Consider the following 20,445-nt stretch of genomic DNA (forward strand, 5'->3'; position numbering starts at 1 on the left):
GTTTCCTCAAATCTGCACACAAGTGGATCTTAACATCGGCCTTGTGAGCAACAACTAGGGGAGCAATCCACTGAGAAGCATCCACTTCTTCAATAATTTCCCCTTTGAGCAAGGCATCCAATCAATTATTTATTCACTTCCTCTTTCAACACCCATGGAATGTCTTTGAGAGTTATGAACTTTAAGAATGGCATTAGTTATTCAAATTATCTAATTCAAAAATCCTGCAAGTGAACCAATTTTCCCAGGAAATTCATTTTTGAACATGACCCCTCTTCATTCACTAGAAAGGGTAGTTTGTGAGCGCACTACTTTTTTTTAAACTAATAACGGGGCGAACACTAGTTTATTCTTTTATTCTTTTATTTACTATTTCACCCACTTCGAAACTAGATAATCAAACAGCCCATTTTTTGTAACGGATAATCCTCGTGCTTTACACACGATTAATACACCTGGAATTCTTTAATTTTTGAGCACGGTTTAAACTTTCATATTCATTTCAACGGCCTCACTTGGGGAACTTTGGCAAACTGCATCGTATCACTCGACTAACCCATTAACACGATCGTCGAGCCTTTTTCTAAAGTGCTGTTATATTATCATTTTTTTAGAATTTTCCCCGGAAGAAGGCATCATGAATGCCAAAATGCATTGGGAAAGCTTAAATTTGGATTAATTATTGGAATACATCGAAACGCATATGTCTTGTGAATACAACAGGAATTGTTTACTGGAAATAAATATTGATGAAAACATGACAAACGTTCTAAGTCATATATAAAGGAACAGTGAAACCTTCTGGGTGAAGGACCACAAGGAAGCCCGGGGGACATACCCCCATGTGTGAGGGAATGCAATACTTCTCTATACAAAAAAAGTAGTGCGCTCACAAACTACCCTTTCTAGTTTAAACCAACTTCTGATACTAGTTGGGCAGCACACACCTACAATCTCTAAAATGCAATACGATGAAATTTTCAACATCACAGAGACCAGAGCAGACACTCTTGCTTATGACACCGAGGAAGCATCTAGAATTTACGCACTTATAGATGAAGAGGACACAGAAATTGTTACGAATCGAATGAAGGAACAAAATATCCAACAACTACTTTACCTTTCTAAAAAAGCCATCAACCAACGCCTGCCTGCGAGTACTATGATTAAGTACCACAAAGCACAAAGAATTCCGAGAGGCCTAAGGATCCCGTTAAAGCCATGATTGTGCAAAAATTTTCAGAAATTCAAAAATAGATGGTATGCAATTTTAAATAAATGCTCATTGGATCTTATACTATTAATAATCGAGGAACTCTCAAGTATTTTGGAAGATTTTACAAAGGAAATAACGAAAGTAAAAACTGAATTAGAAAGCAACTATTCACCCGAAGAACTAAAAATATTTTGGATGACATTAACATTCAGCTTTCAAAACACACAGCTGAGGTGAATGAACGCAAAATACGCAAACTAAAAAGGGATACCATTGACTACAAAATGGGAGAGGTCTACACGTGGGCAGAAATTTACTGAAGACGTCACCAAAACAAACCCTATACAGCTAACACAGATACTTCATCATCTGACAGCGACTTAAGCGGACAACATCAAAAAAGAACAGGACGATTTCCACATAAACCATCAACAGATACGACCGCTTCAACCTCGAGAAACATGGCCACAACATCCACCGGTGAGCCTTTTTTAGAATTAGGCCCGGACGGGCAAGAAGAACCAGGAGGGGAAAAAGAAAAAACCAAAGATAAAGAACCACCACAAACACGCACAGTCACAGCCAAGAAGAACATACCCAAGACGGTAAAATAGAAGACAATTTGGTTATCAACATCTCAGATTATGAATTAAGTCAAACACAAATGACCATCTTACAAAAAGGAACATCATTCGTTCCAACAGCCCATACCAACAAATTGGAATTAAACATCTCTTTTTTCAAACTCATGAGAAAACTTCGTTTGAGATATTTCTTCGACAACATCCTAGAGAAACCTTTTAATAAGGAAGACGATCAACTTAAGGGATTAAGACCCAACAGCACATACATGGCACCCATGTCTCACAAAAGTTTGGATATGTTCAAGACCTTGGTAAGGAATGACATACAAAAACTTAATTGTGATAAAAGAGTGAAACATAAAAATTGTACGAATAAGGAACTTGGCATTCTTAAAACCATCGCAAACAATAAAGACATCATCTGCACGAAGACAGACAAAGGAGGCGCCCTCGTCATCCTTAACACCACGTACTATAACACTCAAGCAACCTTACACCTCTCGGACTCTAAAACTTACATGAGATTACAGGACACTCCAACCAAGGAGTTCACGGAGACTCTACAGTCCATCCTAAAGAAAGCTCTTGATAACGGCACGATAAACGAAAACACTAAAAAATACTTGTCTCAACTCAATCTCAAAAGCCCTACATTTTTCATGGTACCTAAAATACACAAGAATCCAAAGACACCTCCATGCAGACCTATTGTTTCCACACGTGGCAGCATCCACGAACCGGTGGGAACATTTTTAGATAAACACCTTCAACCGATTGTCATGACAATGAAATCCTATATTAAAGAAACCACGGATTTTCTTCAGAAACTTAACAACATTAATCTTGAGGACTATGAAAACCTAATACTTTGCACAGTGGATGTCAATTCATTATATACGTCTATCCCCCATCAAAGGGGAATTGATGCTATTGAACACAGCCTTGTTAGAACCCCGATCCAGGAAGACCTCAAAGTCTTTCTATTAGAACTCATGGAATTCACGCTGTTACACAGCTATTTTAAGTGGAACGATGATTGGTTTCAACAATTGACGGGAACGTCGATGGGCAACTGTGCGGCGCCGGCCTACGCCAATATCTTTATGAACAGATTTGAGGAGGACCACATATTGTCTACAGAACCATGGACAAACCATTTAAAATTCTTTGTAAGGTTCATAGACGATATTTTTATCCTCTGGCATGGTCCCGAGATAACTCTAATACAGGAACTAACTAAACTCAATCATATCGACACCCGCATTCAATTCACCCATGACATACAGAAGGAATCAATATCCTTCTTGGATGTAAGAATAATCAAAACGCCAACAGGATTTCAAACTGACCTATTTAGGAAAGAAACAGATCGTAACAACACACTACATTTTTTCAGAACATTTACCATATAGCCAACTTATCAGAGCAAAACGCATTGTATCGGATCCAGAAACATCACTACTCCAGCAACAAAACACCATTCAGAGATTCAAGCAACGTGGTTACCCCAATCATACACTCGAGCAGGCTCAAAATCGATGTGCAAAAAAACCCGAACGGAGTTACTAACCACACACCAGAAAGACAACAAACAAATAACCACAGTAGTTTCAAAATGTTCTACCATGAGCAGAGCTTATAAAAACATCATAAGTAAGCACTGGCAAATTCTTAAATTGGAACAGGATTTCAATCACATTTTCGACATCGAACCGATTTTTGCATATACAAGAAGCAAAAATATTGGAGAACTCATCAAAAATTCGGAACAAACCATCACACAATTTAAAGGAACACTCCCATGCTGGAATTGCAACCATTGCAATAGCATCATTAAAGGGACAACCATTAATCACCCTATGAAGGGACACAAAATTAAAATTCAAGCGACAGCCACCTGTGACACAGCGAATTTCATTTATATGCTCAAATGCCCATGTGGCAAACGTTACGTTGGACAAACCGAAAGAAAAATCAAGATCAGACTTAATGAGCATAAATCGAATATTAGAACTAAACAAATCAAATCTACAGTGACTCAACATTTCATTGAAGCTGGCCACAATGTCAGCCAAATTCGGTTTTGTGTTCTGGAAACCATCGACAAAAGAGAAGGGAAGGACAACCACAAAGCTCTTTTACAAAGAGAAAATTATTGGATTTCACTTTTGTCTAGCATGAAACCACACGGTCTCAATGACCGTATGGAGTACCTTTGTTATTTATGAGAACTTGTTTCCTTCGCTCGTTCAGTAAAATACAAAAAAATGTTTTTGATTTTGTTCATTATACCCATTTGTTTACCTGATTTAAACAACTCACGATATTTTATATGTTAATGTCATGTTTTCTATGTATTAGTAACTATCTTCTCTCACCACGTCTGCCATTTTTTTACACACGCTTTTTTTACCCCGTTTAAACTTTATTCGCACCCGTTTTTGACACTGTACACTACGTCACTGGCTGTTCACACGCCCACAAGCCGACATAAACAACATCACGCGTAATCCAGTTTCACTTACGGTTCACTCACCGAGCGATTCCGGTCCATGCATGAAGAGATGTAACTCTAGAATACAGCGGTAAGCGCGGCTTCGGCATAATTATTAAACTAATAACGGGGCGAACACTTGTTTATTCTTTTATTCTTTTATTTAATATTTCACCCACTTCGAAACTAGATAATTAAACAGCCCATTTTTTGTAACGGATAATCCTCGTGCTTTACACACGATTAATACACCTGGAATCTTTAATTTTTGAGCATGGTTTAAACTTTCATATTCATTTCAACGGCCTCACATGGTGAACTTTGGCAAACTGCATCGTATCACTCGACTAACCCATTAACACGATTGTCGAGCCTTTTTCTAAAGTGCTGTTATATTATCATTTTTTTAGAATTTTCCCCGGAAGAAGGCATCATGAATGCCGAAATGTATTGGGAAAGCTTAAATTTGGATTAATTATTGGAATACATCGAAACGCATATGTCTTGTGAATACAACAGGAATTGTTTACTGGAAATAAATATTGATGAAAACATAACAAACGTTCTAAGTCATATATAAAGGACAAGTGAAACCTTCTGGGTGAAGGACCACAAGGAAGCCCGGGGGACACACCCCCATGTGTGAGGGAATGCTTCCCTCTTCATTCACTCTCACCCCTGGACTAAAGCGTGTTCGACACTATTGGGGTCTAGAGTTACATCTAATTCCCTCTGATCAATCAACCCCAGCACGTATGGGTCTGCCTCTGCAATGTACACTTTATCAATAGCTTTCTTTCCCTTAAATTCAAAGGTAACCTTTCTGTAACATACCATGGTTATTGGTTCCACAATAAAGCTCTATGGAGATACATCTGAAGGGTTTATGAATGTACCTAAAATTCCAATAAACATTTCTTCCCATAGCTTCTTGTCAATAATTGTATAGGAAGACCCAGAGTCGTCACAGATTTGTATTTCAACACCTCCCAACCTTATTTTGCACACTGGTTTATTCCTAGATTGTTTACTAAGGTAATTATTCACATAATTCCTCGCCTCAATGGTTTCTCTAATACCCAACACACAATCATAATCTTTAGAAGTACCCTCACTGGGTGACACCTCAGATTCAGAATCTGAGCCTAACTCCTCTCGAACGACTGCCTCTTTCTTGTTGCTCTTCCCTTTCCGACATACTTTGGCAAAGTGGCCTTTGATGCCACACTACCCACATTTTTGATTCTGTGCTTGGCATTTTTTGTTATACGCAAGTTGATCCTTGCTCCCACACCTGTACCACTCTTTCTCGAAAGTCTTAGAAATCCCCTTTTTTCTGTTCTGTCTGACGACGTGATTCCTTCTTTATTCATGTTTAACTTTACTAATTGCATCTTTCTGATTATCTTTAACATTTCTTGTAACTGCTTTTGCACATTTGTTAGAAATTTACATTTTTTTATTAATGCCACTTCAACCACTAACTTAGATGCTACATACACCCACAACCTTTCTTGCACATGCTCATTATTTACATGAATTATTATCTGATCTCTAATAACTTTGTCTTGTAAAGATCAAAATCTGCATGTTAACACTCATTTGTTTAGTTCGGTTACATATTCTTCAGTAGCTTCTGTTTTATGGTGTTTCCTACTGAAAAAATTATACAGATCTATAAAAATACAGACAGGTGCGGAATAGTTCTTAGCCAAGTCTTCCAATAAATTCTGGAAAACTTGACTCTCACTCTCACAGCGAGCCATTTTTTCAATAGAATTGTACACTTTCAGACCCTGCGGATCTACTAAATGTAGGAGAATCTTCTTCCTGAGTTTAGACAATTCCTCCTCTGCATCCTCAATGGTGTTGATATTATTTAAAAGTACTCCTTCAACTCACACCATTTAATGGGTGTTTCTCCTACTATTTCCAAGTAAGATCGCAGTGGTGTTAATTAAAATGTTTGAGATCCAGACATAATGGAGCAAAAGTGGTATTCTATAAGTAAGGCAATTTAAATTTGTAATTCTGTGAAAATTGCCTCCCAAAAACAATTATACAAAGCAAAGTCTCTACCAGGTAAAGAATACCAGCTCACCGCAAGGTAGTGGAGAAAGACTGCACACAGTTCCACTTAGCATTGTTCACATGATTCTACCAGCCTGTGCTTAGGTCTTCACTTTTCTTAAATTAAGCACATGCCATGTAGGTAACTTTTTCCCCACTTAAAACAGTAACTTTGCCCAAACAAAGATGGCCTTCTGTGCATCTAAGCTCAAACATGCATGTTCCCAGCATGCATTGCAGTGCAGCGCACACACTCCAGGATTGCGAGCTCTCCAGTATAAGTTCCACGTTTAGTAGGCACACACGCCATTACACGGCTCAAGGTTCCCTCAGTAATAAGCTTCTCTTCAGATTTTCCAAGTGCTGGTAAGCACACTTGCCAAAACTAATGATCACGTTCACTGCTCTCCTGTCGGTCAACAGCTAATCCTTTAGCTTTTAGCCAAGTCTTCCAATAAATTCTGGAAAACTTGACTCTTACTCTCACAGCAAGCCATTTTTTCAATAGAATTGTACACTTTCAGACCCTGCGGATCTAATAAATGTAGGAGAATCTTCTTCCTGAGTTTAGACAATTCCTCCTCTGCATCCTCAAAGCTTCTCTTCAGATTTTCCAAGTGCTGGTAAGCACACTTGCCTAAAACTAATGATCACGTTCACTGCTCACCTGTCGGGCAACAGCTAATCCTTTAGCTTTTAGCCAAGTCTTCCAATAAGTTCCAAAAAGTTAGACTGTGTATGTCCCGCAAAAGATGGTAATAATGGTAAACGGACCTCGCCGCAAATGGCTGTGCTCACAGAACTCCGCTCTAGTTACAGCATTACGGCAGTATTTCCATTCAAAGACGTAGATGGCGCTAGGACATCTGTCCTGAGACGATACTGTCACAAGGCCATGCACAGTCCTTTTCCTTCCAACTCGTCACCAAAATTGTTGTGATGACTCCGACATACGTTGATTTCAATGTGTACTTTGCTTAGGCAAGCCTTCTGTTATGGACCAACACATCTGCTACAGCTGACGGCATCTCCATCTGCCACCAGTAACATTCTATCATACATTACAGGATTCTGGTATGACATACCCACATTCCATAAGTATCACTATGGCTCCCGTCATTACATCTACTTACAAGTAAAAAAATCACATATACCAAGCCTTCCTTTCTTTTTCTTCCCATCTCACTTTTTACCAAACCTTTCTCTCGAATGCATATTTTTTAGTATTTTCCTCTCCCTTGCTGTCTTTTTCCTCATTTTCATTGCTCCTTTACTGCACTTTGCTCATTTACGAGCCCTCATCTCCAACACCTCTGCCCCACCATGCTATTCCCTCACCACAGTATTTGGGATGTCCTTTTCCTCCACACCTGCATACAGATGAGGCATACAGATGAGGCCCATAAAGAAGTAGACAGTATTTTAGAGGGACCGGGTTTACCAGCCCATTAGACCAATGACAATCTCTTCTGCTAAAGTGGAGGGTTTGCAAAAAAATCAGTGATCCCAATCTATCTGTTATCGCAAGTTTATGGTTGAATTGGACTACCGAGTACTGTATTTCTTGCTCCACATTTTAGTAAGAAAACGTATAGAAAAGTGAATGGCGAAAATGCTGTTGAGTGAGGGGAAAACAAGGTAATCATGCCCAAACACTGATTCCTGCCAGAATGTCCTAATCTGAGGTGAACCTCTTGTAAACCCATGGGAATTATTTTCTTGATAAATACCAATACCCACATATGCATTATTTCCCCATGAGAATATTTTCAGCTGCTTTTTTTCCAAGACAGTGGTTGAGGTATTAGTATTGCAAACAAAGGAATCATTTAAGTAAGGAAAACCTTTTTTAGACGGGTTTTAGGCTATTGCTCAGGTCTCTACAATGAAGCATTTTCATTAAAAGCAGTCTGTTAAGTGAGCTAGAAGGCAAGTGACTTTCAAAAAGAAGACAGATATCCAATGTTTATGCATAGAAAATATGATGGCTAGAAAGAACAGTAAAACATATTCAACCACTGGCAATATCTGGTTTTGTTGCTACAAACATGCATGCTTGACCAAAGTGTTGTGACAACTCAGGCTTATAATCATTATAGCAATATGAAAATATCAGAATAATCTGTGTAAAGAACTATCAGTTTAATTTTTTTCCATTTTTTATTGTGTAGTTTACTTTAGCATTGATAGCAATTCAACGCCGTTCCCTAACACAAGCAATAATCAGTAGTGCAAAAGATTTTTTTGTTAAATCATTTTTATTGAATACTTGAAATAGCAATACCAACCAGAAATAGCAAGTATGAGGAAATGACTACATAAATAAATATTTTAATCTCAGATGCATAGAAGGATAATAAGTCAAGAAAAATGTATAATTTTATATCAAGAAGAAGAAAACCTAAAGAAAGAGCACAAAAAGGTAACAAGAAGGTGAGGAAAATGAGGGTAGGAGATGGAGAGGATGTGAGAAAGAAGGAAGAGATGAGAGATATGCAATTAAGATATTGATGAGTACAAGGAGAGAAAGGTAGTGAAAGGTAGCCATTGTAAGTCTTATTTAATCTTCTGGTGTAACGTCAACAATGAGACAGTATGAATTTTATGGTCATCACAAACAAGGTTCCACCATATTAACATGGATAATTTAGAAAGATCTTTCCAACAAGAAAGTATAGCTTTAAAAGCAAGTGCAATTAAAAGATCAAATAACAGAGGCTTAGGTGATAAGTGTTCTAAACTAGGTGTTAAGGAACCTAGGAAAACATTTTTGAAAGTTAGTGTTACATCACAATTAAAAATCTTTGAACATTTAAACCAAATAAAGTTCCAAAATTTTAGAGCAATAGTGGTAAGAACCATCCATTACATGTGAAACATGACCAACATAAGGGAGAGGCAGAGGATCAAATGTGGTAATACATTCTGGGGTAATAACAGCCCTACTATAGATAACAAAGAGGAATTAAGCAATGCAGAAGCCCTGGAGATATTGAATATCTTGAGCCAAAGTTTATCCCAGAATTGACCAGGGAATGGTATGGACGGATTCACTTCCCATAACATTTTGAGAGAGCTTTAAGTTCTAATACAAGAAGGGGACAGCAGAGTTTTATATATATAATCGGCTATAGGGATAGAGTCATGAGGCATCAAATCTAGAGGTTTCATAGGAGTGGGTGGAACAGGAGAAGGAAGAGCAGAGATGAATTCATGTTCCTTTAAAAATGAGTTAGGTAAGTGATATTGTATTTGTAATTGAGGAAAATGTGTAACAGAAATATAATTTACAAACTGGTAAAGAAACAAAATACCATTTTGTTTCCGATACTTGTAGTAAAAAGATTTGTGGCGAAAATTAAGAAATCTATTATACCAAATTGATGAGTATAAAAAGCATTGATGAAAATTAGGAGTCGTGGATGCTAACATTATAATAACGTATGTGAATACTTTAAAATGGGATTTCTGGAAATTAACGTATAATTATATCTTTGTATGAGAAACCATTCATTAGGAATTGTTCAAATGTGATCGATCGTGGAGCAGGACATCTTGAAAGTCATTAATTAAGGCATAACATTTACAAATTAAAAAGGCAGAGTGATAAAGTTTAAAATTAAGGAAGCGTACACAACCCTCATTTTTGGACGCTTACGTTTTAAAATGGCAATACAGGACTGTTTATTATTCCTTAGGAATCTTGTACAGATGGAGTCAATTTGTTCATAGTAGTATTTAAGGATCCCAATGGGTAACGTAAGAATAGTATACAGAATGTGTGGCACAGTCATCATCTTAATGGTATTACATCTGCCCCACCATGACAAGTGCAAAGAAGACCAAGTTGAAATTAATGTTCGTCATTTGGATTTTAAATACTGTAAAATCGTGTTTAAGGGTTTGGAATATGGTAGAGGAGAACCAGACACCAATATATTTAATTTTAGAGGCAAACCATGCACAATTGGTATTAGTGGGCATATATTGATAACAAGAGGAGTTCAAAGGTGTCCCGGGGGCTCCGGGATGGGAGGGGTTACGACCACAGGTCCGGAACTGACTAGGGGAGTCTGGGTGAACAAAAACACGGGTGCCTTCAATAAGGGTTTCAGAGACGGTTTTATTGGAATGTAAGTCTTTTTCATCGGTACATGGGCTATGACTCTGCAAAAGGATGTAGGGTTCAAATCAAGATAGTTTTCTCCAGCTGGGTCGGGGTCCGGGCGATCTTTGTCCTGGAGGGGACGTCTCTCCGCTCCTTGATCCTCTCCGGTACCAAAAAAAGAAAGGAAACTCGGGTCATACACAAGAACCACTCTGGGTTCGCTTGTAAGGGCCGGGAGTGAGGGATTACCACCAGTGAGAAGTGCACGGTTTAAAACGGACGTGCTAGGAGTGCTCGTGTTCAGGCAGGTATTGTCTTACAGGGCTGTACAGCACACTATTTACACTGGGGGCTGCCACCTCCGCCCAACCCAACCCGCGACCCGGCCCCGTACCTCTTGAAGCCACGCCCCTCCCGGTGAAGCGTCCAACCGTGGGCCTCCTGGCTTGTCGTTCGCGGTCTCTCGGTCCTCAGGATACCGCCTTCCGTCCTCTTCGTTCAGCACTGCCACCAGGGAATCACCGTCCGTCCTCTCCACGTTGCTTCCGCCTTTTGACGTCACTCCGCTCGCGAGGGGCGGGGTCTCGGCCCTTGAGTCCATTTCCTTAAAGGAGCCGAACTTAGTATCCTCATCCGGCGATCCTGACTCGGGTTCCTCGTTCCACGTACCAGGTGGGAGCTGTGGGGAAAATGTGCAAGGTGAGAGGGCAAGGTGAGAGGGGGTGGCGGACCACCAGTCCAAGGGGATAGACACTTCCTGTCCGCCTGATCCGTCACAAAAGGTTAAATTTCAGTATTAGAAAAATTAAGCTTTTACCCAGAGACACTAGAGTATAATGTGATCTCCTGTATGAAAGGTTCTAAGGAGGATAAAGGGCTAGACATATATACTAACACATTGTCAGCATAGGCGGATAGCTTAACCTCAAGGGAAGTGTGTATAAATCTAGAAATGTGTGTATTTCAATGTATTCTTTAAAGAAAAGACTCTAGGCTAACAACAAACAATAAAGGGGGCAACTTTGTCTAGTACCCTGCAGTAAAGAGTAAAACAAACATTGACAAAACTGAGTGGTTAACATAAAATGCCAATTGATTTGGTTGAAAGTTTTTTCAACATCTAAGTATATGGCCTTAGAAGGTATAATGTTCTTTGCAGCCAATGCAAGAATGTTAGAGAACACCCTGGCATTGTCCGCAGCAAGCTCACCCATGCCTACACATCCCTCCACAACCTCGGACTCAAATACCTCAATGAGAGAGTCTCTTTCCACGTGCCCAGGGGGAACATCCGCTCCGACAATCTCACCCTCGCAGAAGCTCCCCGTTTCCGCAAAACCAGAGCAGGTGGAAGAGCTTTCTCCTATGTCGCAGCCAAAGCCTGGAACGAGCTCCCAGTCAGCATCAGACGGTCCCCCTCCCTCCACACCTTCAGGAGGGACCTCAAGACCTGGCTTTTTGACTGATCCGGAGCCTCAACCCCCACCCCCTCAGCGCCTTGAGACCCTCATGGGTAAGTAGCTCACTTTATAAACCCCTGATTGATTGATTGAGTCTGCCCTTGAAAAATACTGATGGTCAGATTTGACAAGGAGTGGTACAACAGTTTAAAGGTGGGAGGCTAGGAAATCAGCATAAATTGTGCAATCATAATTAATCAAGGAAATAGGTCGATAATTATTGCAAAGTGTGAGGTCTTCATCAGGTTTGGTGATAATAACAATGAAGGCATCTAAAAAGAAACAAGTTGCTTTTGAACTTAAAAAAATGAAAGAGTTCACGGGGCAAAAATATAGAAAAGGAAGAAATAAGTTCAACTGAGAATCCATCCAGACCAGGTGCCTTGGCTCTTTTCAGGGCTTTAATTGTATCCAGAATTCATTAAAGCGTAATATCAGCATTTACTTCCTCAAACAGATGCGAAAGTGAGGGAGGTATAGAGAGGCCATTAAAAAACTGTTGAAAATTAGTGTTGGACGAGATAGTGTCTTCTGTGTTTGCTTTATAATAGGATTGAAAGGTGCTGGAAATGTCAGAATCAGAAATGGAAGTAGTATGAATAGATTCATTTTGAATGGGACCTATATTCTTACATTCTGTCTTTGAACCTATATTCTTACATTCTGTCTTTGATTTTAAATAGTTAACAAGCATTATGCCAGCTTTATTTTGATCACCATGAAGTTCAGACTTGACCTTAAGCAAGATGTTACATGCAACAACAGTAGCAAGTTTGTTAAGAGTAGACTTGCCTTTGATCAATTCATATCAGGGACGATTTGGAGGTAAAGTAAGTATGTTCAAGTGTTTATTTTTGTTGAAGTAAAGTTAAGTATTGTAAATTTAACTTTTTATTCTTTTGGCAGAGTAAAAAATAGTAAAAGCACGGAATGAGGATTTGAAGTCATCTTAATTATTAATAATTGAGGTGTCACTAGAATGGTTGAAGTGACATAATAACGAATAAAAGAGTTAGCCTTATTTATAGGATGTTTATCAGATAAGGAATTATTAAATTTCCTTCTGCCAGTTTTAGATTCAGCATGAGATACATTTCATTACTGGTGCATCGGTAGAAATGAAAATAGGTCAAAAATCTGATGATTGTATAGAAGGGAGTAAAGTTTGGTAATGAAAATATAATAAATTCTAGACATTGTGTGGCATAAATTAGAGGAAAAAAGGAATCTAATTTTATCAGAATTACATTTTTTCCAAACATTGAACAATGATCGAGAGGCAGTGGCCAACTGGAATGCCTTATGGCACTTATCTGGGTTAAATTTGCATTTAGATTTCCTATCTGAGAAGGGATCAAACCACTGGTTAAAATCACCTGACACAATAATATTAGGAGTACCAATATTGGTAAGTTTTACTTTAATACGTTACTCGAAATCAGAATCTGGTTCAACTGAACCATAACTATTGAGCATGGAAACACATTTAGGGGTCGATTAGGATCACGGACGGACTTGAGTCCGTCCGCGACCCCAGAGTAGGAGGGAACGTCCTCATGGGCTGTGGCGTTCCCTCCTTGCAGATTAGGATGTGACCACCAGGGTGGCGGTCACATCCTCCATCTTTAACATTGCGGCGGGTGCAGCTTCAAGCTGCACCCGCCGCAATGTTAAAGATGCATGCATCGCATTTGCATGCACAAAGCGGCGGGCACCGCGCGGTGCCTGCTGCTTTGTTCACGCAAATGCAGGGGGGTACCATAGGTACCCCCCATGTGCATCCCCCACCCCCCCTTCACCCAGGGGGCCCGCAACAGGCCCCCGAAGTGAAGGTCCGTATGCTTTTCCACGGCAGAAAAGCCGCCGCGGAAAAGCATACATCTTACACCATCCTAATATGGCTGGCGGTGTCTGATAGACACCGCCAGCCATGTTAAAGCTTTTCTGCCGTGGTCGGAAGGCGACCACGGTGAAAAGCTGCGGACAGATTCCAAGACCCACCGCCATCCTAATATGGCGGTGGGTCTTTTGAGGCTCCGCAGCGGTTTTCCCGCATCCTCCGGGCCAGCGGTGGCTTCCGCCGGCCCGGAGGATGCGGGAAAACCGCGATCCTAATCGACCCCTAAGTTTGAATTATAGCTTCAACCAAAAAACATTGACTATCATTATCACATTCTGTGGATAAAACTTGAAGTTGTAATGTCTTATGACAAAGAATAGCAACACCACATTTAATAGCAGGAGAGTAAAAAACCTGACGCACAAGTAGGATTCCAGATTACTGGGTTCCGAGACCTAGCTCATGTTGTGGCAACTGACCTCAATGATCAGTGAAACCTTGCAAGAAAGAACATTTTCTTTCTAGTGTCCCCTCACTCACCGGGGTTACCCCACGGTGACATGCTTCATCATTGGGGCCATCCCAGTTCTCTACGAAAAGGGGTGTGCTACGACTCACGAACTACGCAGGAGCACTTTTTTGTGAAAAACTATGTGTTGTGCAGACAAGTGGTGGAGTGGGTGTAGGTGAGTTAAAAATACCATGCTTAGTGGGCCTCAACAGATTTATTATGCTCCTAGATAGGTATATTAAAAGTGGGGTGTGTATCACTGTTATCCAACCTATAATGAGGATTGGTTCAGTGAAAGGTCAACATGTTTCATGCTTCCCCTAGCATTTCTTCAGGACCATACAGGGACCAGCCCTGTTTTTGCCACTCCTATGTCCCCAAATAGGGAGTGATTAAGTAAAAAACACTCCTATTACCAAAAGCATGTGTTCGTACTAGAAATACATACGTTTGTACTGATTTCAGGTTATGTAAAGAAAAAAACACACAAAATTAGTGGCCTTAATACCCTTCCAAAGGAAGGGTCACATAGTATTCCTTCACGCCGCACTCATCCGATAATATAGTGGATGGTTGCACCATATTGGTGCGTGCAGAATTTCATGCCCAGTGTTGGACGTTCAATATGCTAAGTGATTGTGAATTTTGATTTTGTACAGCACATTTTTAGTTTTTCATACCACGATTGTTTAGCACTTTGGCTCATGTTTATTCGATATCATACCGAGCGTAGATCGTTATAACCATAACCAAACACTTCTTCATGTAATTTAGAGACATTGATACCTTTTTTCATACATTTTTATAACATTCATGGCTTTGGCCAGACTTTGCGACAACGGTTCTAGCAAACCGCGTAGGTTACATCGCGGAAGACCCCACTTCTTTTTGGCAGGTGTTTGCTCTCATTAGCACCTATCCCTTTAAAAGCACACGCACTGAACCGGACGTTAGGTTGAAAGCAGGGCGCACGACTACTTAAAGCACGGCACGTTGCACCGGATGTTGTTTCCGGAACTAATTGCCAGGTCGAGGGTCAGAGGAGGGTCAGAGGACGCCACGACACCGAAGGTAGGCATGATGGAAGCTCTTACCGCGTTGATAATCTCACACGGGAAAATTGGGGTGAGAGACTGACGCACTCGTATCTTTCATTTACAGGGAGTCTTTGGCCAACCTGTTTATGCTGTACCGCAGAGCGCGGGAAATATGAGATTGACCCTCCTGATTCTTTTCTTTCGGTAAGCTGGTGAGCCACATAGAGTTAGGGAGACGTTGTTTGTTCGCATAACGTTTTTTGACGTATTTTACTGACATAAGTACCCATCTAATTTACAGAACCGGATACGCTCGTTGAATTCTTGAAACCGTCCACAATTGTGTGTGTTGGGCGGGTAAGTTGAGAATTTCGATACTGGGTGCACTTGAGTTGCACGTATTTTTCATCACGTGGTGTTTGGTGTCAGGCACACACACGACAGTAGGGTGTTTTAAAATAAGGTTGCACCTTAGCATTACTATTACTTACTCCCCCAATCAGTTCCCTTATTCACTGCAGTTTAGCTGCTGTTAAATCCATGACTCATTTATTTTTGATTTTAACGACTTTTGACACTTTGCAAACTTTCACATGTAAATACTGACATCATTTTTATGGCGATTACTATCGTTACAGTGTTTGAAATACTACTTTGAAGTGCTTACACACAGAACATCTATCGAATATCAAGGATTTAAATCGTTTGAACAAAAGATCACCCCTGAAGAAGGGTCCAGTATTGACCCGAAATGCATTGGGATATGTTTTGATTTTTTATCATTTATTCAAAGACTTTTTTGTAAAGAATGAAATATACATATGTGACTTAACAATGTATTAGTTTAAATCGTATTTCACTCAATCACAATTATTGTATTTGTTGAAACCATATGAACAAGATGTATCAGATACAGTAAAAACCACGTTGATTTTGAACCAGAACTTTTGAATGTCATAATATGTTGAATTGGGACAAGTGTTTATAAATCACGTTTACTCGAATCTTGAAACCTTTAATGGACTCAGTTTGAGCTCCCAGTTAGACCTGGTCACACCAGGTCCTTACAGAGCTGTTTGACTAAGAATTGTGGGCACAATTCCTACTGGGTTAGCTCCTAAATTAAAGTAAATTTGTTGTTAAATTAGATTAATTGGTTGAAACTAAGCAGGTGTGCAGGCTAGACCCATTACATTGCAGAATGTCACTTCTGACATCACATGTAATATGGTGGAGAAAGAGAACAGACTTTAGCAGCGTTGTTAACAGGAGGGCTTTATTGTAATACTTTCAGCATTTTGTGATAAGAATCTCAGCTCATTCTTTCTGCGCTTTTTTCGCTTTAGTCTTCGTATTTTCTTCTGTTGTCCTTTTCAGGTGACACTTTTTCTGTTCTATTCTTGCACTGACTCCTTGCCTTTGGTGCCAGATGCCTCAGGCAAGAACAGAGAAATGACTGGTAAGTATTTATTTTGTCTCTATGCGTGACCCTCTCTTTCCTCTTCTTTGTTTTTCTTCTGGTCTTTTTTTCTTATTACTCCTGCTTCTCATTCTTATCTTTGGGCTTTGCTTTATTTTCCCTCAACTGGCCCTCTCTTCTGTATATATTTTCCTTCACTTTCTTGTGTTGGCTTGGTTAGTCAACAATCAATCTAGCTCTATTACAACTCAAAATTACCTTCATGGCTTTAACTGAGAAGAGAAAAATAAACTTATTCTGGAGAGGGAAACAGCAGAAAGTAGCTTTTCAGGGAAAAGAAACAAACATAAACTATGAACATTCAAGTTCTCTTGAGAGGGGAAATGACTGATCTACCAACTTCTGTTTCCCTCCTCCCGCCACCCTCTGCCAAGAATGCCTTTGCCACTCCTGTATGTGGGAACCCACATAGTCGAGCCACGCTCTCTGATTGGCATGGCTAGGGTCAGTTGCCCCTCCAGTTCCACTGACACTTGGGAGGCACTGCGTGTGAAGTGGTGGCCTCCCGGTGTCTCCGTCAGAGACTTCTTCTGTCCAAAGCTCCTTGGGGTCCTTCGGCCAGTAGCTCGAAGTTCTGTTCCCTTGACTTTCACTTCCTGATGGGGACTACAACTACTTGGTTCTCCCTTCTCCACCAACAGCAGTCGGTGTTTTGTCATCTCACTCACTCTCTGACGGTGTTGTCTCCTTTTCCTCGTTTTGTTTCTTTAGCCCACCTCCTCGCTGCACTTTCCCTTTTCTATCTCTGTCACTGTACCTCTCTTCCAAATTCCTTACCCTGTCCCTCTTCCTTTTCCAAAGAATGTGAATCATTTTTCAATGCTTACATGTCTGTCTTTTGTTTTCCCCTAATGTTGTTTCGTTTTTTCTCATGATGTTTCACTCATGTGAGTGGCAAAATTCAGGGGATGGCTAAGGGGCTGATATGGATCTGTGTCAGTGAGTCAAGTGGATGTACTCCTGTGTGCAGGAGGAGTCAGGGCCGATAAAGGAGGTACCACATTTATACTATTGTACTGGAGGATCTAATGTTCTGGCTGCAGAGGCACAGGTAAGGCAGATCTGTGCTAGACAGTGGGTACTCCAAGCTCAAATGATTGAAAGGATCTTCCTCTTATCTTATGCTGTGTGGGGTATCTACACTTTATTTGATGTACAGCCTTGGCCTTTCCAACTATGGAAGCAACAACCCTTCTCTGGGTGGCTGTTACAAGGTGCCTTGAAAGCACTGTGAAGTGTTGGCCATAGGATGCCAGTGCAGAGCTGCGAGGGCTGAGTTAGTGTAGTGTGTTGTGCAGCACTGGACATCAGTCATTGCATTGTCTCTGGTCTTACAGTAGCTCTTTGCTGTTGCTGGGGAGGCCCCTTGAGGAACTTCGTTGTTTTACACACTGTAGGTCCTCTTCAATCCTATCATGAGGGGTGTTTACCTAGGCACTAATCTCTGCGCCATGCCCCTCTCTCTGTGGCCTACCACTCACTGGAGAAGACAATAGGGGTGAGTTGACTAGAAGGCCTGGCTAGAAACAGGGGACTCTCCTGTGGCCACGCTGTGGACTGGGGAGTGTGCTTTGTGGGGTGCGGACATGGCATTCACCGTGCCTCTGGGAAAAGCAAATTCATTACATGAAAGTAACTGCCACCACACCCCCCCCACCCCCAACCTTACAGCGGAACTACTCACCCATAAGGGTCTCAAGGCGCTGGGGGCCGTCAGGGAGATTAAGTGAGCTATTACCCAGAGTCACATGGTGCTGAGCTGCCGGTGATCCAACCGTAAGCCCTGCGCTCCGAGTCAGCCGCCCTGACCGCTGCGCCACACCACTCCCATACCTCACCCGTTGAGTTAATTTTGCTCTCACTGCCCCCACATAGGAAGACCTGCTGCTCCTTTCACTGCTTCACAAAAATAATTTCATTAGACAAAAGCCAAACCGGTTGGCTAAGCAAATGCTTGTTTAACTTAGTGATACCCAAGTAAAGATTCAAGCTCAGATAAGAAAATTCAATCAATCAAAATCTTGTAAAGCGCGACTACTCACCCTTAAGAGTTTCAAGGCGCAATACCAATCTTTATGCATCAATCATGTATAATTTTTAACACTTGACCAAACAAAAAGCCCAAAATCAAAAAGAGGGAAGAGAGAATTGGTTCATTCAGTTTCCTCTGGTAAGGTCAATTTATCAAAGTAGAATGAACCACTTGTCCTGTGTTCCAGGGTCTTAGGGCAGTAATGGTACCGTCTTTTGTAAAAAACCCTCAGATGCAGACACATGCGTCAGGCGGTATATCTTGGTTCTCCGACGGTAGGGTGTCGCAACAGCAATATCATAGTGTCTTTTCCGTTTGTTTTGCTGACCTCCACCTGGAGGAAGACCTTCTGGTATTGACAGCAGTGGTCAGAGATTAAAAAATGAGGGTGTGCAGTGCTTGTGTATGTGAAGAGTTAAAAATTCCTTGAACCTGGACTCTCCTTATTTTATTCTGTGAGTCATGGGTGCAGGAGGTTAAAAAAGTGATATGCGTTAACGGGCCTGATTATTAACCCAATGCATAAGTGGATGTGGATGTGATCGACATGTTTCAGCTTTGTGTAATTCTAAAGGCTTTCTTCAGGATCAGTTTATTCAGAGTCTATTTGACTCCTACAAATCTTATCAGGCGGGTTACTCACCCATCCAAGGTTACGTGGATAGATTGTTCCAGTACCTGTTGGGAAAAGGACATAGTGGTATATATTTAACACACAATACTCAATATAGTAAAGCCATCATTCATCCATATTCAACATTTTGTTTTCATAGGTTTATTACAATTGAACAATTTTAAAATGAATTATGTAACAGTTTAGAAGTATGCTATGTTTGTAATGATTTACTGCTTTTTGGCGTGTTTAAGATGTTAGCCGTCGCAGTAAGTGATTTGTATATCAGCAGACATGCGATTTTTTTGATTAATTATTTTTCCGTGATAGTGTGTCACAGTTTCTTAACGCCAGGTTATCTTTTAGATTTGTACTGCTCCCATTTCGACAATTGACTCACATTTACCAATAGCTAAATGTATGTGCGGCTTGAAGCCAAAATCAGAAACTTCCAAGGGTTAATCAATGTGTTTTCAGACAGTCTTGACATCCAGGCAGACCCAAAAAGAGTGTTTGATGTCTTTGTTTCTGCCGTAGATCAAAGCACGTTGCAGATAAAGATGTTATTTTTTTTTCTAAATAGCGTTTGTATCTCTGCGATGACTGAAAAAGTTTTGATTTTAATTAAGCTACATTTTGAATTTGCATTCCGGCTCCTGCTTTCCTCTGCCAAGTGAACATATGGAAATATAAACACTGAAATGCTTCTGATTTATTTTGATGTTGGGGCTTTTTGCTGTTGTGTAAACATTTCCTGTGACATGAATATGGATAATTTTACGTCTTCATCGAGTTCATTACTAAAGGTAGCATATGTTTTTGACTCCTGTACCACGAGTGAAATGAGAACGCTCAGCTTGCCAACATAGAAAATTGTAAACAGTTGGTACAGCCCTAAGCAAAACGCAGAAATAATTACTGTACGTATGCTTTTTAACGGGACACGTTCTTTTTTAATGTCTTTTCCTGTGTTTTGTTTGTCCTTGAGTGTGCTAATTTA

Source organism: Lissotriton helveticus, chromosome 11, assembly GCF_964261635.1.
Source record: "Lissotriton helveticus chromosome 11, aLisHel1.1, whole genome shotgun sequence".
In the NCBI taxonomy this organism is placed as follows: Eukaryota; Metazoa; Chordata; class Amphibia; order Caudata; family Salamandridae; genus Lissotriton; species Lissotriton helveticus.